The sequence below is a fragment of the Lolium rigidum genome, chromosome 1 (assembly GCF_022539505.1).
Source record: "Lolium rigidum isolate FL_2022 chromosome 1, APGP_CSIRO_Lrig_0.1, whole genome shotgun sequence".
NCBI classification, from domain to species: Eukaryota; Viridiplantae; Streptophyta; class Magnoliopsida; order Poales; family Poaceae; genus Lolium; species Lolium rigidum.
The window spans coordinates 169,808,077-169,828,986 of record NC_061508.1 but is presented as its reverse complement, the minus strand read 5'-3'; positions in this window follow the sequence as shown (position 1 = coordinate 169,828,986).

Sequence of the window (20,910 nt, the reverse complement as noted above, 5' to 3'; positions counted from 1 at the left end):
CTTCGGCATCTTGTTAATAGGTTAGTTCCGGAAAATGCACGAATATGACATAAAGTGTGCATATAACATGTAGATAACATCAATAATGTGGCATGGAACACAAGAAATTATCGATACGTTGGAGACGTATCGGCATCCCAAGCTTAGTTCTGCTCGTCCCGAGCAGGTAAAACGATAACAAAGATAATTTCTGGAGTGACATGCCATCATAAACTTGATCATACTATTTGTAAAGCATATGTGGTGAATGCAGCGATCAAAACAATGTATATGACATGGGTAAACAACTGAATCATAAAGCAAAGACTTTTCATGAATAGCACTTCAAGACAAGCATCAATAAGTCTTGCATAAGAGTTAACTCATAAAGTAATAATTCAAAGTAAAGGTATTGAAGCAACACAAAAGAAGATTAAGTTTCAGCGGTTGCTTTCAACTTGTAACATGTATATCTCATGGATATTGTCAACATAGAGTAATATAATAAGTGCAATAAGCAAGTATGTAGGAATCAATACACAGTTCACACAAGTGTTTGCTTCTTGAGGTGGAGAGAAATAGGTGAACTGACTCAACATTGAAAGTAAAAGAATGGTCCTCATAGAGGAAAAGCATCGATTGCTATATTTGTGCTAGAGCTTTGATTTTGCAAACATGAAACAATTTTGTCAACGGTAGTAATAAAGCATATGCATCATGTAAATTATATCTTATAAGTTGCAAGCCTCATGCATAGTGTACTAATAGTGCCCGCACCTTGTCCTAATTAGCTTGGACTACCTGGATTATCACCGCAATACATATGCTTTAACCAAGTTTCACAAAGGGGTACCTCTATTTCGCCTGTACAAAGGTCTAAGGAGAAAGCTCGCATTTGGATTTCTCGCTTTTGATTATTCTCAACTTAGACATCCATACCGGGACAACATAGACAACAGATAATGGACTCCTCTTTTAATGCTTTAAGCATTTGACAACAATTAATTCTTTTCTCATTAGAGATTTGAGGATGTTTGTCCAAGACTGAAACTTCCACCATGAATCATGGCTTTAGTTAGCGGCCCAATGTTCTTCTCTCACAATATGCATGCTCAAACCATTCAACTCAGTGTAGATCGCCCTTACTTCCGACAAGACGAGCATGCATAGCAACTCACATGAAATTCAACAATGAGTTGATGGCGTTCCCCGATAAACATGGTTATCGCACAACAAGCAACTTAATAAGAGATAAAGTGCATAATTACATATTCAATACCACAATAGTTTTTAAGCTATTTGTCCCATGAGCTATATATTGCAAAGGTGAATGATGGAATTTTAAAGGTAGCACTCAAGCAATTTACTTTGGAATGGCGGGAAAATACCATGTAGTATAGGTAGGTATGGTGGACACAAATGGCATAGTGGTTGGCTCAAGTATTTTGGATGCATGAGAAGTATTCCCTCTCGATACAAGGTTTAGGCTAGCAAGGCTTATTTGAAACAAACACAAGGATGAACTGGTGCAGCAAAACTCACATAAAAGACATATTGAAAACATTATAAGACTCTACACCGTCTTCCTTGTTGTTCAAAACTCGATACTAGAAATTATCTAGACTTTAGAGAGACCAATTATGCAAACCAAATTTTAGCATGCTCTATGTATTCTTCACTAATAGGTGAAAAGTATATGATGCAAGAGCTTAAACATGAGCACAACAATTGCCAAGTATCACATTACCCAAGACATTATAGTAATTACTACATGTATCATTTTCCAATTCCAACCATATAACAATTTAACGAAGAGGAAACTTCGCCATGAATATTATGAGCTAAGAACACATGTGTTCATATGAACCAGCGGAGCGTGTCTCTCTCCCACACAAGCATGATGTAATCCAATTTATTCAAACAAAAACAAAAACAAAAGCACACCGACGCTCCAAGAAAAAGCACATAAGATGTGATGGAATAAAAATATAGTTTCAGGGGAGGAACTCGATAATGTTGTCGATGAAGAAGGGGATGCCTTGGGCATCCCCAAGCTTAGACGCTTGAGTCTTCTTGATATATGCAGGGATGAACCACCGGGGCATCCCCAAGCTTAGACTTTTCACTCTTCTTGATCGTAGTATATCATCCTCCTCTCTTGACCCTTGAAAACTTCCTCCACACCAAACTCGAAACAACTCATTAGAGGGTTAGTGGACAATAAAAATTAACATGTTCAGAGGTGACACAATCATTCTTAACACTTCTGGACATTGCATAAAGCTACTGGACATTAATGGATCAAAGAAATTCATCCAACATAGCAAAAGAGGCAATGCGAAATAAAAGGCAGAATCTGTCAAAACAGAACAGTCCGTAAAGATGGATTTTATTAGGCCACCAGACTTGCTCAAATGAAAATGCTCAAATTGAATGAAAGTTGCGTACATATCTGAGGATCACTCACGTAAATTGGCATAATTTTCTGAGTTACCTACAGAGAATTAGACCCAGATTCATGACAGCAAAGAAATCTGTTTCTGCGCAGTAATCCAAATCTAGTACTTACTTTACTATCAAAGACTTTACTTGGCACAACAAAACACAAAACTAAGATAAGGAGAGGTTTCTACAGTAGTAAACAACTTCCAAGACACAAATATAAAACAAAGTACTGTAGCAAAATAACACATGGGTTATCTCCCAAGAAGTTCTTTCTTTTTAGCCATTAAGATGGGCTCATCAGTTTTAATGATGCACTCGCAAGAAATAGTATTTGAAGCAAAAGAGAGCATCAAGAGGAAAATTTGAAACAAATTTAAGTCTAACATGCTTCCTATGCAAGGGAATCTTGTAAATAAACAAGTTCATGAAGAGCAAAGTAACAAGCATAGGAAGATAAAACAAGTGTAGCTTGAAAAATTTCAGCACATAGAGAGGTGTTTTAGTAACATGAAAATTTCTACAACCATATTTTCCTCTCTCATAATAACTTTCAGTAGCATCATGAGCAAACTCAACAATATAACTATCACATAAAGCATTCTTATCATGAGTCTCATGCATAAAATTATTACTCTCCACATAGGCATAATCAATTTTATTAGTAATAGCGGGAGCAAATTCAACAAAGTAGCTATCATTATTATTCTCATCAAGTGTAGGAGGCATAGTATAATCACAACAAAATTTACTCTCCATAGTAGGTGGCGCCAAAAGACCACTATTATAATCATCACAAATAGGAGGCAAAGTATCATCAAAGAAAATTTTCTCCTCAATGCTTGGGGGACTAAAAATATCATGAAAACCAGCTTCCCCAAGCTTAGAACTTTCTATATTATTGTCAACAATGGTGTTCAAAGCGTTCATACTAATATTACTACCAGCATGCAAAGAAGATTTCATAGGTTTTTTAATTTTCGCATCAAACAATCCATGTTTTAAATCAGGAAATAGAATAAGAAGCTCACTCTTGTACATTATGCCAAACTAGTGTAAACAAGAAACAACAAGATGCAATTGCAGGATCTAAAGGAAATAGCTTTGAGCACACACACAACGGCGCCGGAAAAATACTTTACCTGGGACCGTAGTATGAGTGCCTTTTACCTTTCCTCCCCGGCAACGGCGCCAGAAAAGTGCTTGATGTCTACGGGAGCTTCTATTCTTGTAGACAGTGTTGGGCCTCCAAGAGCAGAGGTTTGTAGAACAGCAGCAAGTTTCCCTTAAGTGGATACCCAAGGTTTATCGAACTCGGGGAGGAAGAGGTCAAAGATATCCCTCTCATGCAACCCTGCAACCACAAAGCAAGAAGTCTCTTGTGTCCCCAACACACCTAATAGGTGCACTAGTTCGGCGAAGAGATAGTGAAATACAGGTGGTATGAATAAGTAGTAGCAACGACACCAGAAAAGTGCTTTGCCCAGGACAGTAAACAAGCGAGTAGTAACGCAGCGAGTAGTAACGCAGCAAGAGTAACGCATCGGTAGTAACGCAGTAAAACAAGTAAACAAGCAGCGATAGCGATATTTAGGAACAAGGCCTAGGGAATAGACTTTCACTAGTGGACACTCTCAACATTGATCACATAACAGAATAGATGAATGCATACTCTACACTTTTGTTGGATGATGAACACATTGCGTAGGATTACACGAACCCTCAATGCCGGAGTTAACAAGCTCCACAATAATGCTCATGTTTTAGTAACCTTTAGTGTAAGATAGATCAACGAGACTAAACCAAGTACTAGCATAGCATGCACACCTGTCACCTTCATGCATATGTAGGAGGAATAGATCACATCAATATTATCATAGCAATAGTTAACTTCGCAATCTACAAGAGATCATGATCATAGCATAAACCAAGTACTAACACGGTGCACACATCGTCACCTTTGCACACGTGCAGGAGGAATAAAACTACTTTAATAACACATCACTAGAGTAGCACATAGATAAATTGTGATACAAACACATTGCAATCATAAAGAGATATAAATAAGCACCTCACTATGCCATTCAACAGTGAATAAGTATTCTCGTGAAATATAGCCTAAGAGACCCACACGGTGCACACACTCGTCACCTTTACACACGTGGGACAAGGAGTCTCCGGAGATCAACATAAGTAAAACTCACTTGACTAGCATAATGACATCTAGATTACAAGCATCATCATATGAATCTCAATCATGTAAGGCAGCTCATGAGATTATTGTATTGAAGCACATAGGAGAGAGATGAACCACATAGCTACCGGTACAGCCCCGAGCCTCGATGGAGAACTACTCCCTCCTCATGGGAGCAGCAGCGGTGATGAAGATGGCGGTGGAGATGGCAGCGGTGTCGATGGAGAAGCCTTCCGGGGGCACTTCCCCGCTCCGGCAGGGTGCCGGAACAGGGACTCCTGTCCCCCGATCTTGGCTTCGCGATGGCGGCGGCTCCGGAAGGTTTCGTGGTTTTCGTCGAACGCGCCGAGGTGTTTAGGTCGGGGGCTTTATATAGGCGGAGAGGCGGCGCAGGAGGGCTTCGGGGGGCCCACACCCTAGGGGCGCCCCCCCTTGGCCGCGCCGGGTGTGGTGTGGTGGCCCCGCCCCCTTCTCCGGCGGTTCTCGTGTGTTCTGGATGCTTCCGGGTAAAATAGGAACCCGGGCGTTGATTTCGTCCGATTCCGAGAATATTTCGTTACTAGGATTTCTGAAACCAAAAACAGCAGAAAACGAGAACCGGCACTTCGGCATCTTGTTAATAGGTTAGTTCCAGAAAATGCACGAATATGACATAAAGTGTGCATATAACATGTAGATAACATCAATAATGTGGCATGGAACACAAGAAATTATCGATACGTTGGAGACGTATCAAGCCCGTGCCAAACAACTTAACTATCAGGTACTTTCGTTTCTTGGAACTATTCCTCACATACATGAGAATATGATGCTGTCTAAATCAGATATGTTTGTTACTCTTAGGAATGATGGACCAAGCATGGATGAGGAGGACAAGCATTGGAGCATGATCACGCATGGAGGAGATGGCAGCAAGCATTTGAGGATTGAACATGACGCCGCAAGTGGAGATTTCAGAACTATGAAGCCACCATAAGAAGAGATGAAAACATGGACGAAATATAGAGTTTCTCACTTCATAATTTCGTCCATAGCATGTTATGGTGCTGCGTCACCTTTAGTTTTGGGCCAGGCCCATGTCATTTTCGCAGGAATTAAGTCAGCCACTTTTTAGAGTCCGTATTGAAGGGGGAAATGCCTTCTAGGGTTTGGTTCGGCCACCACATGTATGGCTGGCCGAAACTCCACCTTTTCCTCCTTTAAATACCCCCATAGTCGTCACGTTTAGACTCGGATTTTGATTAGATTAAAAGTTAGCCATTGCTGCAACTCTCGTGTACTTCTTTTGAGGCCAACGCCCAGAACAAGACCGACTATTCGGAATCCCACCTTTTCAATAAAGCTTTCATCTATATTCGCAATATTCTGATTGCATCTTTAGTTCTTACTTGTTCTCGATTTCAGGTAGGTATTAAGACCCTCGCTGGTCAGGCTGATCGTGCATCCGCAAGATCAGTAACTCCCGGAGATTGTCCTAGCGATTGCATTGGCGCACGAGCTTTGCACGTGTAGTCGGATCGTGAAGCACGAACTCCACCAACAAATCGACGCTATCATACTCTCATCGAAAGATCGGCCACCTTTGCCCTATCAAATACTAATTGTGTCTCACACAGAGGAGAAGGAACACCACATCATCATGCAACAACTCAAAGCCCATGAGAGCGATGAAGTGGCCATGGCAAGGTTTCGCAAGGAAACCCCGCACCTTGTGTAGGGGGGTGCGAGTTTTATGCTTGAAGGGACACGGAGAGGAAGAATACCGGCGAGGGTGGATAAGATAGCTCAAAGTGTTTTCCAAATCGACTTGAATCTTTAAGTTTGAATGTAATTTGAAGTTTAAATGTAGTTCAAAGTTTGAGTGTGATCAAATATCGAAGTTTTCATTTATCGGGTGTCCTATTTTACATCACCTTGTATGGCGGCACTTCTCCTGATGCTATATTTTACATAACTTTGAAAAGCAGTTAAATTTTGTGATAGGGCAAAGGTGGTCGATCTTTCGATTAGACGAGGATAAATCGATTTGTTGGTGGAGTTCGTGCTTGACGATCCGACTACACGTGCAAAGCTCGTGCGCCAATGCAATCGCTAGGACAATCTCCGGGAGTTACTGATCTTGCGGTTGCACGATCAGCCTGGCCAGCGAGAGTCTTAATTCCTACCTGAAATCGAGAACAAGTAAGAAATAATGATGCAATCAGAATATTGCGGATATAGATGAAAGCTTTATTGAAAAGTTGGGATTCCGAATAGTCGGTCTTGTTCTGGGTGTTGGCCTCAAAAGAAGTACATGAGAGTTGCAGCAATTGCTAACTTTTAGTCTAATCAAAATCCGAGTCTAAACGTGATGGCTATGGGGGTATTTAAAGGAGGAAAATGTGGGGTTTCGGCCAGCCATACGTATGGTGGCCGAACCAAACCCTGCATTTCCCCTTCAATACGGACTCTAAAAAGTGGCTGACTTAATTCCTGCGAAAATGACATGGGCCTGGCCCAAAACTAAAGGTGACGCAGCACCATATTATGTTATGGACGAAATTATGAAGTGGGAAACTCTATATTTCGTCCATGTCTTCATCTCTTCTTATGGTGGCTTCAAAGTTCTGAAATATCCACTTGCGGCGTCCTCTTCAATCTTCAAATGCTTGCTGCCATCTCCTCCATGTGTGATCATGCTCCAATGTTTGTCCTCCTCATCCATGCTAGGCCCATCATTCCTAAGAGTAACAAACATATCTGATTTAGGCAGCATCATATTCTCATGTATGTGAGGAATAGTTCCAAGAAACGAAAGTACCTGATAGTTAAGTTGTTTGGCACGAGCTCGAGTGATTGGTCATTGTATTTATGTAGCTATAGGTATAGCGGTTGTATCAATAGATGGGATGTCCTCATCATTTTGGTGCCCTAACTACTATTTGATGGCCTATATGGTGCCCTATAAATGTTTTTATGTGCCTTAAAATACATCCTCTTAGAGATACTTTTAGAAACCTGTTGCACATCGGTTTCATATTGAATGAAATGGAACCGGAAACGGGTCTCTATTGCTCTAAAAACTGCATGAAGCATTTTATCATTAATAAAGCATATGTAAGTGCTTTTGGCAAGTTCTGATGATGTCACTTGAAGAGTTTAAGGCTATAGTGTGATGCTTAGACAATCTTCTGAGGCTAGAGTGTGATGCTTAGATGACATATTGAATCTTCGTTCAACTCTTCACCTATATCACTGGGCTAGAGTGTGATGTCACTTAAAGAGTGTGAGGCTATACTGTCGTTGCCTATTCGATGGTACCTCGGAGGAGGGATCCTCACGAGGGGGAGAAGTAGGGGCCATCGGGCGGAGAGTCCTCGGGACGGTGGTACGCGATTTACCTAGCTTTGGAACACCTACACGATGATAGGACCTACTGCTGCTTGTCTGGAATTATCTGGGCGCTTTCACGTTGTTACAATGAGTTGTGGTTGTCGCTGTTATCACGATTCTTCTTTTGCTGGTGCAAGGGTATGGCTGTGGTTGTGAGTTCTCCACACACATCGTCATCAGCGGCGGTGTGACTGCTGGTGATGTCGATCATGTCATCCAAGGTCCAATTGTTCTCATTGATTAGGCAAGTTAGCTTGTGCCGGAGCAGCCCTCCCCGCTGCAAGCCACCTATGAAGGCGTGCATAGCTGTGCGGTTATCTACGTTCTCGCACTCATTTCTTGTTGCTAACCACCGAATGAGAAAATCTCGAGAGGTTTCATTCTTCTTCTGGATACATGCCTGTAGGTCTATGATTGTGGCAGGTCTTTTGTAGGTGCCCGTGAAGTGTTTCTCGAAGGCGATCTTCAGGTCGAACCAGCAAAAGATGGAGTTTTCTGGATAGTCACTGAGCCAGGTACGAGCTGGACCAACAAGGTACAACTGAAGCATGCGGCAGGCTACATTGGGGGTCCCTCCGGCAAAGCTGACTGCGTTGAAGTAGTCCTCGATCCAGGTATCGGGCCTTTCACTGCCATCATAATGTTTCAGATTTCCGGGTAGCTTGAGGTTCAAGCCTTTTGGCTTTGGTTCCTCTCGGATCATCCTGCTGAAGTACTTTGGGCCAAGGTACTCAGATCTGTATTCATTGAGACGTTCTCGTGCATCGCGCGGAGCGTTTCGGGAGGGAGACTTTGAGCGGGAGCGAGATCTCCGGCCTCCGCCTCCGCCTCCACCTCCTCCACTAGGTGGTGGGGAGGTGATACGTCTCAATTGTATCTATAATTTCTTATGTTCCATGCTACTTTTATGATGATACTCACATGTTTTATACACATTATATGTCATTATTATGCATTTTCCGGCACTAACCTATTGACGAGATGCCGAAGAGCCGATTCTGCTGTTTTCTGCTGTTTTTGGTTTCGGAAATCCTACAAAGGAAATATTCTCGGAATTGGACGAAATCAACGCCCAGGGTCTTATTTTTCCACGAAGCTTCCAGAAGACCGAGGGAGATACGAAGTGGGGCGACGAGGCGCCGACACAACAGGGCGGCACGGCCCAGGCCTTGGCCGCGCGGCCCTGGCGTGTGGGGCCCTCGCGTCGCCCCTAAACCTACCCTTCCGCCTACTTAAAGCCTTCGTCGCGAATACCCCCGTACCGAGAGCCACGATACGGAAAACCTTCCAGAGACGCCGCCGCCGACAATCCCATCTCGGGGGATTCAGGAGATCGCCTCCGGCACCCTGCCGGAGAGGGGAATCATCTCCCGGAGGTCTCTTCATCACCATGATCGCCTCCGGATCGATGTGTGAGTAGTTCACCCTGGACTATGGGTCCATAGCAGTAGCTAGATGGTTGTCTTCTCCTCATTGTGCTATCATGTTAGATCTTGTGAGCTGCCTATCATGATCAAGATCATCTATTTGTAATGCTACATGTTGTGTTTGTTGGGATCCGATGAATATTGAATACTATGTCAAGTTGATTATCAATCTATCATATATGTTGTTTATGTTCTTGCATGCTCTCCGTTGCTAGTAGAGGCTCGGCCAAGTTGATACTTGTGACTCCAAGAGGGAGTATTTATGCTCGATAGTGGGTTCATGCCTCCATTGAATGCGGGACGGTGACAGAAAGTTCTGAGGTTGTGGATGTGCTGTTGCCACTAGGGATAAAACATCGATGCTTTGTCTAAGGATATTTGTGTTGATTACGTTACGCACCATACTTAATGCAATTGTCTGTTGTTTGCAACTTAATACTGGAAGGGGTTCGGATGATAACCTGAAGGTGGAATTTTTAGGCATAGATGCATGCTGGATAGCGGTCTATGTACTTTGTCGTAATGCCCTGATTAAATCTCATAGTACTCATCATGATATATGTATGTGCATTGTTATGCCTTCTTTATTTGTCAATTGCCCAACTGTAATTTGTTCACCCAACATGCGTTTATCTTATGGGAGAGACACCACTAGTGAACTGTGGACCCCGGTCCAATTCTTTACATCTAAAATACAATCCACTGCAATTGTTCGTTACTGTTCTTCGCAAACAAACATCATCATCCACACTATACATCTAATCCTATGTTACACCAAGCCGGTGAGATTGACAACCTCACTGTTACGTTGGGGCAAAGTACTTTGATTGTGTTGTGCAGGTTCCACGTTGGCGCCGGAATCCCTGGTGTTGCGCCACATTACACTCCGCCACCAACAACCTTCACGTGTTCCTTGACTCCTACTGGTTCGATAACCTTGGTTTCTTACTCAGGGAAACTTACTGCTGTGCGCATCACACCTTCCTCTTGGGGTTCCCAACGGACGTGTCGACTGCACGCCATCAGGAGGGAGATCTGCGAGGGGGCCGATGAGACCTTTTGCTTCCTCCTTCAGATTCTCTGCGCCCTTCTGGCTGCTGACTCCGACTTCGGTGGCTACCTTCGCCATGTTGGCGATCGCCTCCCTCATTCCGAATTCTGCGTGGCCCGGGCTCGCGTTCTTCGTTTCGGCTCTGACGCGGCTCCGGCGTCCGCTCCTTGTTCCGATTCCTCTGAGGGGCCACGTTGTCGCGGATGTTAATTCCACCTGGCCCGTGGGATCTGGTGTTTCTGGCTGGACTACGTCGGCGGGGTGGCGGAGGAGGATGCGGGATCCGGGGCGGAGGTGACGGATTCCTGTACTTGTCCCTGCCAGTGTACATCGGATCATTTCCCTTGTTTGGGTCCATCGGAGGTGTTTTCGAGGGTACATGGATCGGATTTGGATGTTCTCTGGTTCTTCTTATGCGCTCCGAGCATCTGGTGCGCGATTCTTCGTCACGATGCTCCCTTCCTGAGGCGTCCTTCTGCGCGGTGGATACACATAGTTCCGGGTTGGATTCCAACCTGCGCGAAGTATCTGCCTTACTCTGTTGCTTCATTGCTGATGCTACGAGTGTGCGAGGTGGGTGATGTCGATTTCCTCATCTCTTTTGGCCAAAAGCACCGCATCCTTCTTCATATTGTCCTTTGGAGTTGGGAGTGGCTGATGCTCGGAGGGGGTCGCAAAGTTGATCTTGCGGGGGCGAATGGCTTCCCGACGGATCCTATCTGCTTCCCTGGTGGCATCATCCATGAGGGTTTCCCAGCGCTCTCGGAGTGCTTTGGCCTTCTCTAAGTATTCTACAGCTGTGCGCTCTTTCTCTTCGACATGTGCCATTACTTGCTCCGCATCTTGCCTTTCCTCCAGCATTACTACTGCGGTGTTGGCAAATCTTTCAGCGGTAGCCAACAGTTCCCTCCTTTTGGCTTCTAGAGCTACCGGGTCTGCGGCTTCTTCTGAAGTTATTGGCTTGGTCAAGATTTCCGAGTTTGCGATAGCACCTTGGCTTGCTTGCCTGGCGAGCTCTTCTATGGACATATCTTCTCCGTGTTCGAGGACTCGTCCTTCTCCAAGATACGGCACAATGCGATAACGCATCCGTTGCGGAGTCTGCGAATTGGACGGGCCTGGAATTCCAGCGTCGATCGGAGTCGCTTCTACGTCAGTTCCTTGCTCTAGCCCAGTTAAGGTCACAAGGACCTCCTTTGGCGGGGCGGATTCTGCCTCAGCTTTCTCATCATCCTCCAACTCCTTCATAGCACGGTTGTATTCTTCCGTGTCCATGGAGGAAGCATCGTCAGAGATTGGGCTTAAGTTACCATGGATTGATTCTTCTTTGTCTCCAGCATCCTCTTGCTGATCCGGAGCGTTGTTGTCTCCGGCAGCTTCTTGTTGATCCGAGCATCGCTCGTCTCCGGTAGCTTCAACCCGCATGGGTCCAGCTCCATCCTAAGGAGGGGCGATTCCTGCGGTATGAGCGAGGAAGTGTACGAAGTGGCACCTTTACTTCTCTAACACGTGGGAGACCTAGGTGGATCTGCATTGGTCTTCCACCGTAATTTCCTGCTCAGGGGCGGATTGGGTGGGTTTTGAAATTTCCAGATCTAAGGCGAAATCTTCCTTAAGAAGTTCCTGCGACTCAGATCGAAATTAGTTGCTAGTTTTACTTTATTTACTGTCTTGTTCTCCATATTAAAAACACAAAAAAAAATTAGTTACTTGCATTTACTTTATTTAGTTTGTTTTATTTACTACTGCTAAAATGGGTACTCCTGAAAATACTAAGTTGTGTGACTTCACTAGCACAAATAATAATGATTTCCTATGCACACCTATTGCTCCACCTGCTACTACAGCAGAATTCTTTGAAATTAAACCTGCTTTACTAAATCTTGTTATGAGAGAGCAATTTTCTGGTGTTAGTTCTGATGATGCTGCTGCCCATCTTTATAATTTTGTTGAACTATGTGAAATGCAAAAGTATAAGGATGTAGATGGTGACATTATAAAATTAAAATTGTTTCCTTTCTCCTTAAGAGGAAGAGCTAAAGATTGGTTGCTATCTTTGCCTAGAAATAGTATTGATTCATGGACCAAATGTAAGGATGCTTTTATTGGTAGATATTATCCTCCCGCTAAAATTATATCTCTGAGAAGTAGCATAATGAATTTGAAGCAATTAGATAATGAACATGTTGCTCAAGCATGGGAGAGAATGAAATCTTTGGTAAAGAATTTCCCAACCCGTGGACTGACTACTTGGATGATCATCCAAACCTTTTATGCAGGATTGAAATTTTCTTCGCGGAACCTATTGGATTCAGCTGCTGGAGGTACCTTTATGTCCATCACTTTGGGGGCGGCAACAAAGCTTCTTGATGATATGATGATAAATTACTCTGAATGGCACACGGAAAGAGCTCCACAAGGTAAGAAGGTAAATTCCGTTGAAGAAACCTCCTCCTTGAGTGATAAGATTGATGCTATTATGTCTATGCTTGTGAATGGTAGATCTAATGTTGATCCTAATAATGTTCCTTTAGCTTCATTGGTTGCCCAAGAAGAACATGTTGATGTGAACTTCATTAAAAGTAATAATTGCAACAACAATGCTTATAGGAATAATTCTGGTAACAACTATAGGCCATATCCTTTTGCTAATGATAATAGTTATGGTAATTCTTATGGTAGATTTGTTTCGCCTAATGAGGAAAAGATGTTAGAAATTGAAAGAGCTGCTAAGAGCTTTATGCAATCACAATATGAGCAAAATCAATTGTTTACTAAAACTATGATTGAACAATCTGCCTTGTTGAAAAATATAGGAAATCAACTTGAAAATTTAAATATGGAGATTTCTGGTTTGCAAACTAAGCTTTCAAATGCTGAAAACTGAATCTCATACATGTCTGCGTCACAATCTTCTTTAATTAATAAAATGACTGCTAAACCTGAGGATATTGATAATAAAATTGTTACTACAGCAAATGCCATCCAAGTTCGAATTAATGAGAATATTAGATTGATGGCTGAATTGCATGCTAGGTGGGAAAGAGAAGAAAACGAAAAACTTGCTAAAGAGAATAATGTAGCTAAAGTTTGGACTATTACCACCACTAGTAATGATAATGCTTCACATGTTGCTACACCTCCTACTATCAATGATAAAATAATTGGTGTTGGCAATGTTTCTACTCCTAGTGCAAAGCGTGCAAAATTGCCTGAAACTGCTAAAACTGCTGAAACTGTTTGCGATAAAACTGCTGAAATTTTTCAAGATATTGGGGAAAATGATCCCATTGCTGTAGATCATAATGGTTTAGATTTTGATGATTGTCACATCTCTGAAGTTATAAAGTTCTTACAAAAACTTGCTAAAAGTCCCAATGCTAGTGCTATAAATTTGGCCTTTACAAAACATATTACAAATGCTTTCATAAAAGCTAGAGAAGAGAAATTAAAACATGAAACTTCTATTCCTAGGAAGTTAGAAGATGGTTGGGAGCCCATCATTAAGATGAGGGTCAATGATTTTAATTGTAATGCTTTATGCGATCTTGGTGCAAGTATTTCTGTTATGCCTAAGAAAATTTATGATATGCTTGACTTGCCGCCATTGAAAAATTGTTATTTGGATGTTAATCTTGCTGATAATGCTATAAAGAAACCTTTGGGGAGGATTGATAATGTTCGCATTATGGTTAACAATAACCTTGTCCCCGTTGATTTTGTTGTCTTGGATATTGAATGCAATGCATCTTGTCCCATTATATTGGGAAGACCTTTTCTTCGAACTCGTTGGTGCTACCATTGATATGAAGGAAGGTAATATTAAATATCAATTTCCTCTTAAGAAAGGTATGGAACACTTCCCTAGAAAGAGAATGAAATTACCTTATGATTCTATTATTAGAACAAATTATGATGTTGATGCTTCATCTCTTGATGTTACTTGATACACACTTTCTGCGCCTACCTGAAAGGCGTTAAAGAAAAGCGCTTATGGGAGACAACCCATTATTTTACTTCTGCACTTTATTTTATATTTGAGTCTTGGAAGTTGTTACTACTGTAGCAACCTCTCCTTATCTTTATTTTATTGCATTGTTGTGCAAAGTAAAGTCTTTGATAGTAAAGTCAATACTAGATTTGGATTACTGCGCAGGAACAGATTTCTTGCTGTCACGAAATTGAGCCGCCCCTGCTGTATAAAATTTATAAAAATCTGCCAATTTACGTGTGTGATCCTCAGATATGTACGCAACTTTCATTCAATTTGGGCATTTTCATCTGAGCAAGTCTGGTGCCTCTAAAAATTCGTCTTTACGGACTGTTCTGTTTTGATAGATTCTGCCTTTTATTTCGCATTGCCTGTTTTGCTATGTTTGATGGATTTCTTTGTTCCATTAACTTTCAGTAGCTTTGTGCAATATCCAGAAGTGTTAAGAATGATTATGTCACATCTGAATATATGAATTTTCAATTATGCACTAACCCTCTAATGAGATTGTTTTGAGTTTGGTGTGGAGGAAGTTTTCAATGGTCAAGAGAGGAGGATGATACAATATGATCAAGAAAAGTGAAAAGTCTAAGCTTGGGGATGCCCCCGTGGTTCATCCCTGCATATTTTAAGAAGACTCAAGCATCTAAGCTTGGGGATGCCCAAGGCATCCCTTCTTCATCGACAACTTATCAGGTCACCTCTAGTGAAACTATATTTTTATTCCGTCACATCTTATGTGCTTTACTTGGAGCGTCTGTTTATTTTGATTTTTGTTTTTGTTTGAATAAAATCGGATCCTAGCATTCTTTGTTTGGGAGAGAGACACGCTCCGCTGTTTCGTATGAACACATATGTTCTTAGCTTTATTCTTAATGTTCATTGCGAAAGTTGAACTACTTCATTCATTTTTATATGGTTGGAAACGGAAAATGCCGCATGTGGTAATTGGTATAATGTCTTGAATAATTTGATACTTGGAAATTGTTGTGCTCATATAGATCATGTTTAAGCTCTTGCATCATGTGCTTTGCACCCATTAATGAAGAACTACATAGAGCTTGTTAAAATTTGGTTTGCATGATTGGTATCTAGAGGCTAGATATTTTCTGGTTAAGGTGTTTGAACAACAAGGAGACGATGTAAAGTCCTATAATGCTTACAATATGTTCATATGTGAGTCTTGCTGCACCGTTTTATACTTGAGTTTGCTTCAAACAACCTTGCTAGCCTAACCTTGTATTGAGAGGAATTCTTCTCGTGCATCCAAATCCTTGAGCCAAAAACTATGCCATTTGTGTCCACCATACCTACCTACCACATGGTATTTCTCTGCCATTCCAAAGTAAATTACTTGAGTGCTACCTTTAAAATTCTATCATTTTTCTTTGCAATATATAGCTCATGGGAAAAATAGCTTAAAAACTATTGTGGTGAAGAATATGTACTTATGTATCTTATTTCTTAATAAGTTGCTTGTTGAGCGGTAACCATGTTTCTGGGGACGCCATCAACTTTTACCTTTGTTGAATATCATGTGAGTTGCTATGCATGTTCGTCTTGTCTGAAGTAAGGGCGATTTTCATGATAAATGGTTTGAGTATGCATATTGTTAGAGAAGAACATTGGGCCGCTAACTAAAGCCATGATTCATGGTGGAAGTTTCAGTTTGGACAATTAATCCTCAATCTCTTATGAGAATATTATCTGTTATTGAATGCTTATGCATTAAAGAGGAGTCCATTATCTCGTTGTCTATGTTGTCCCGGTATGGATGTCTAAGTTGAGAATAATCAAAAGCGAGAAATCCAATGCGAACTTTCTCCTTAGACCTTTGTACGAGCGGCATAGAGGTACCCCTTTGTGACACTTGGTTGAAACATATGCTATGCAATGATAATCCATGTTAATACAAGATAATTAGGACAAGGTGCGAGCACTATTGGTATACTATGCATGAGGCTTGCAGCTTATAGGATATCTTATACATAACACATATGCTTTATCACTACCGTTGACAAAATTGTTTCTATGTTTTCAAAATGAAAAGCTCTAGCACAAAAATAGTAATCCATGCTTCCCTCAGCGAAGGGCCATTCTTCTACTTTATTGTTGAGTCAGTTTACCTACTTCTTTCTATCCTAGAAGCAAACACTTGTATCAACTGTGTGCATTGATTCTTACATGTTTACCTATTGCACTTGTTATATTACTTTGTGTTGACAATTATCCATGAGATATACATGTTGAAGTTGAAAGCAACTGCTGAAACTTATATCTTCCTTTGTGTTGCTTCAAAGCTTTCTACTAAGAATTTATTGCTTTATGAGTAACTCTTATGCAAGTCTTATTGATGCTTGTCTTGAAAGTACTATTCATGAAAAGTCTTTGCTATATGATTCAGTTGTTTACTCATTGCCTTCACCGTTGCTTCGAATCGTTGCATTCATCTCATATGCTTTACAATAGTATGATCAAGATTATGATAGCATGTCACTTCAGAAATTATCTTTGTTATCGTTTACCTACTCGAGGGCGAGTAGGAACTAAGCTTGGGGATACTTGATACGTCTCAAACGTATCTATAATTTCTTATGTTCCATGCTACTTTTATGATGATACTCACATGTTTTATACACATTATATGTCATTATTATGCATTTTCCGGCACTAACCTATTGACGAGATGCCGAAGAGCCGATTCTTGTTTTCTGCTGTTTTTGGTTTCAGAAATCCTACAAAGGAGATATTCTCGGAATTGGACGAAATCAACGCCCAGGGTCTTATTTTTCCACGAAGCTTCCAGAAGACCGAGGGAGATACGAAGTGGGGCGACGAGGCGCCGACACAACAGGGCGGCGCGGCCCAGGCCTTGGCCGTGCGGCCCTGGCGTGTGGGGCCCTCGCGTCACCCCTAAACCTACCCTTCTGCCTACTTAAAGCCTTCGTCGCGAATACCCCAGTACCGAGAGCCACGATACGGAAAACCTTCCAGAGACGCCGCCGCCGCCAATCCCATCTCGGGGATTCAGGAGATCGCCTCCGGCACCCTGCCGGAGAGGGGAATCATCTCCCGGAGGTCTCTTCATCACCATGATCGCCTCCGGATCGATCTGTGAGTAGTTCACCCCTGGACTATGGGTCCATAGCAGTAGCTAGATGGTTGTCTTCTCCTCATTGTGCTATCATGTTAGATCTTGTGAGCTGCCAATCATGATCAAGATCATCTATTTGTAATCCTACATGTTGTGTTTGTTGGGATCCGATGAATATTGAATACTATGTCAAGTTGATTATCAATCTATCATATATGTTGTTTATGTTCTTGCATGCTCTCCGTTGCTAGTAGAGGCTCTGGCCAAGTTGATACTTGTGACTCCAAGAGGGAGTATTTATGCTCGATAGTGGGTTCATGCCTCCATTGAATGCTGGGACGAGTGACGTAAAGTTCTAAGGTTGTGGATGTGCTGTTGCCACTAGGGATAAAACATCGATGCTTTGTCTAAGGATATTTATGTTGATTACATTACGCACCATACTTAATGCAATTGTCTATTGTTTACAACTTAATACTGGAAGGGGTTCGGATGATAACTCTGAAGGTGGACTTTTTAGGCATAGATGCATGCTCGGATAGCGGTCTATGTACTTTGTCGTAATGCCCCGATTAAATCTCATAGTACTCATCATGATATATGTATGTGCATTGTTATGCCTTCTTTATTTGTCAATTGCCCAACCGTAATTTGTTCACCCAACATGCGTTTATCTTATGGGAGAGACACCACTAGTGAACCGTGGACCCCGGTCAAATTCTTTACATCTGAAATACAATCCACTCGCAATTGTTCGTTACTCGTTCTTCGCAAACAAACATCATCATCCACACTATACATCTAATCCTTTGTTTACAGCAAGCCGGTGAGATTGACAACCTCACTGTTACGTTGGGGCAAAGTAATTTGATTGTGTTGTGCAGGTTCCACGTTGGCGCCGGAATCCCTGGTGTTGCGCCGCACTACACTCCGCCACCAACAACCTTCATGTGTTCCTTGACTCCTACTGGTTCGATAACCTTGATTTCTTATCGAGGGAAACTTACTCGCCGTGCGCATCACACCTTCCTCTTGGGGTTCCCAACGGACGTGTCGATCGCACGCCATCGGAGGGAGATCTGCGAGGGGGCCGATGAGACCTTTTGCTTCCTCCTTCAGATTCTCTGCGCCCTTCTGGCTGCTGACTCCGGCTTCGGTGGCTACCTTCGCCATGTTGGCGATCGCCTCCTGATACGTCTCAAACGTATCTATAATTTCTTATGTTCCATGCTGCTTTTATGAAACTCACATGTTTTGTACACATTATATGTCATTATTATGCGTTTTCCGGAACTAACCTATTGACGAGATGCCGAAGGGCCAGCTGTCTTTGTTCTCGCTGTTTTTGGTTCCAGTAAATCCTAGTAAGGAAATATTATCGGAATCGGACGAAATCAATGCCTAGCATCCTATTTTTCCACGAAGCTTCCAGAACACCCGAGAGCCACCAGAGGGGAGCCCTGGTGGGCCCAGATGATAGGGCGGCGCGGCCAGGGCCTGGGCCGCGCCCCCCTATTGTGTCACCGCCTCGTCGCCCTTCCGACTCCGCCTCTTCGCCTATTTAAAGGTCCCTGACCTAAAACTTCGATATGGAAAAGCCACGGTACGAGAAACCTTCCAGAGCCGCCGCCATCGCGAAGCCAGGATCTGGGGGACAGGAGTCTCTGTTCCGGCACGCCGCCGGGACGGGGAAGTGCCCCCGGAAGGCATCTCCATCGACACCACCGCCATCTTCATCACCGCTGCTGTCTCCCATGAGGAGGGAGTAGTTCTCCATCGAGGCTAAGGGCTGTACCGGTAGCTATGTGGTTGATCTCTCTCCTATGTACTTCAATACAATGATCTCATGAGCTTCCTTACATGATTGAGATTCATATGAGTTTTGTATCACTATTCATCTATGTGTTACTCTAGTGATGTTATTAAAGTACTCTATTCCTCCTCCATGGTGTAAAGGTGACAGTGTGTGCATCATGTAGTACTTGGCGTAGGTTATGATTGTAATCTCTTGTAGATTATGAAGTTAATTATTGCTATGATAGTATTGATGTGATCTATTCCTCCTTCATAGTGTGATGGTGACAGTAGTGCATGCTATGTTAGTACTTGGTGTAATTGCAATGATCTATCATGCACTCTAAGGTTATTTAAATATGAACATTGAATGTTGTGGAGCTTGTTAACTCCGGCATTGAGGTGCTCTTGTAGCCCTACGCAATTAGTGGTGTTCATCATCCAACAAGAGAGTGTAGAGTGGTTTTATTATGTGATCAATGTTGAGAGTGTCCACTAGTGAAAGTATGATCCCTAGGCCTTGCTTCCAAACATCGAAACTCTGTTTATTTACTGTTCTGTTGCATGTTTACTCGCTGCCATATTTTATTCAGATTGCTGTTACCACTCATATACATCCATACTACTTGTATTTCACTATCTCTTCGCCGAACTAGTGCACCTATACATCTGACAAGTGTATTAGGTGTGTTGGGGACACAAGAGACTTCTTGTATCGTGATTGCAGGGTTGCTTGAGAGGGATATCTTTGTCCTCTTCCTCCCTGAGTTCGATAAAGCTTGGGTGATCCACTTAAGGGAAACTTGCTGCTGTTCTACAAACTTCTGCTCTTGGAGGCCCAACACTGTCTACAAGAATAGAAGCACCCGTAGACATCAAGCACTTTTCTGGCGCCGTTGCCGGGGAGATAAGGTAAAAGGTATTCACATCCTCCGACTACTAAGCTATTTCCTAGCATTGTTGCCGGTGTGTGAGTGCTCGAAGCTATTTCCTTTAGATCCTGCAATTGCATCTTTTTGTTTCTTGTTTACACTAGTTAGGCATAATGGATAACAATGAGCTTTTTGTTCTATTTCCTGAGTTAAGACATGGATTGTTTGATGCGAAAATTAAAAAACCTATGGAATCTTATTTGCATGCTAGTAGCAATGATATTAGTATGAACGCTTTGAACACCATTGTTGATAATGATATAGAAATTTCTAAGCTTGGGGAAGCTGGTTTTGATGAGCATGATATTTTTAGTCCCCCAAGCATGGATGAGAAAATTTACTTTGATGATACTTTGCCTCCTATTTATGATGATTATAATGATAGTGGTCTTTTGGTGCCACCTACTATGGAGAGTAAATTTTATTATGATTATACTATGCCTCCTACACTTGATGAGAATAATAATGATAGCTACTTTGATGAATTTGCTCCCACTATTACTACTAAAATTGATTATGCTTATGTTGGGAGTAGTAATAATTTTATGCATGAGACTCATGATAAGAAAGTTTCATTTGATAGTTATATTGTTGAGTTTGCTCATGATGCTACTGAAAGTTATTATAAGAGAGG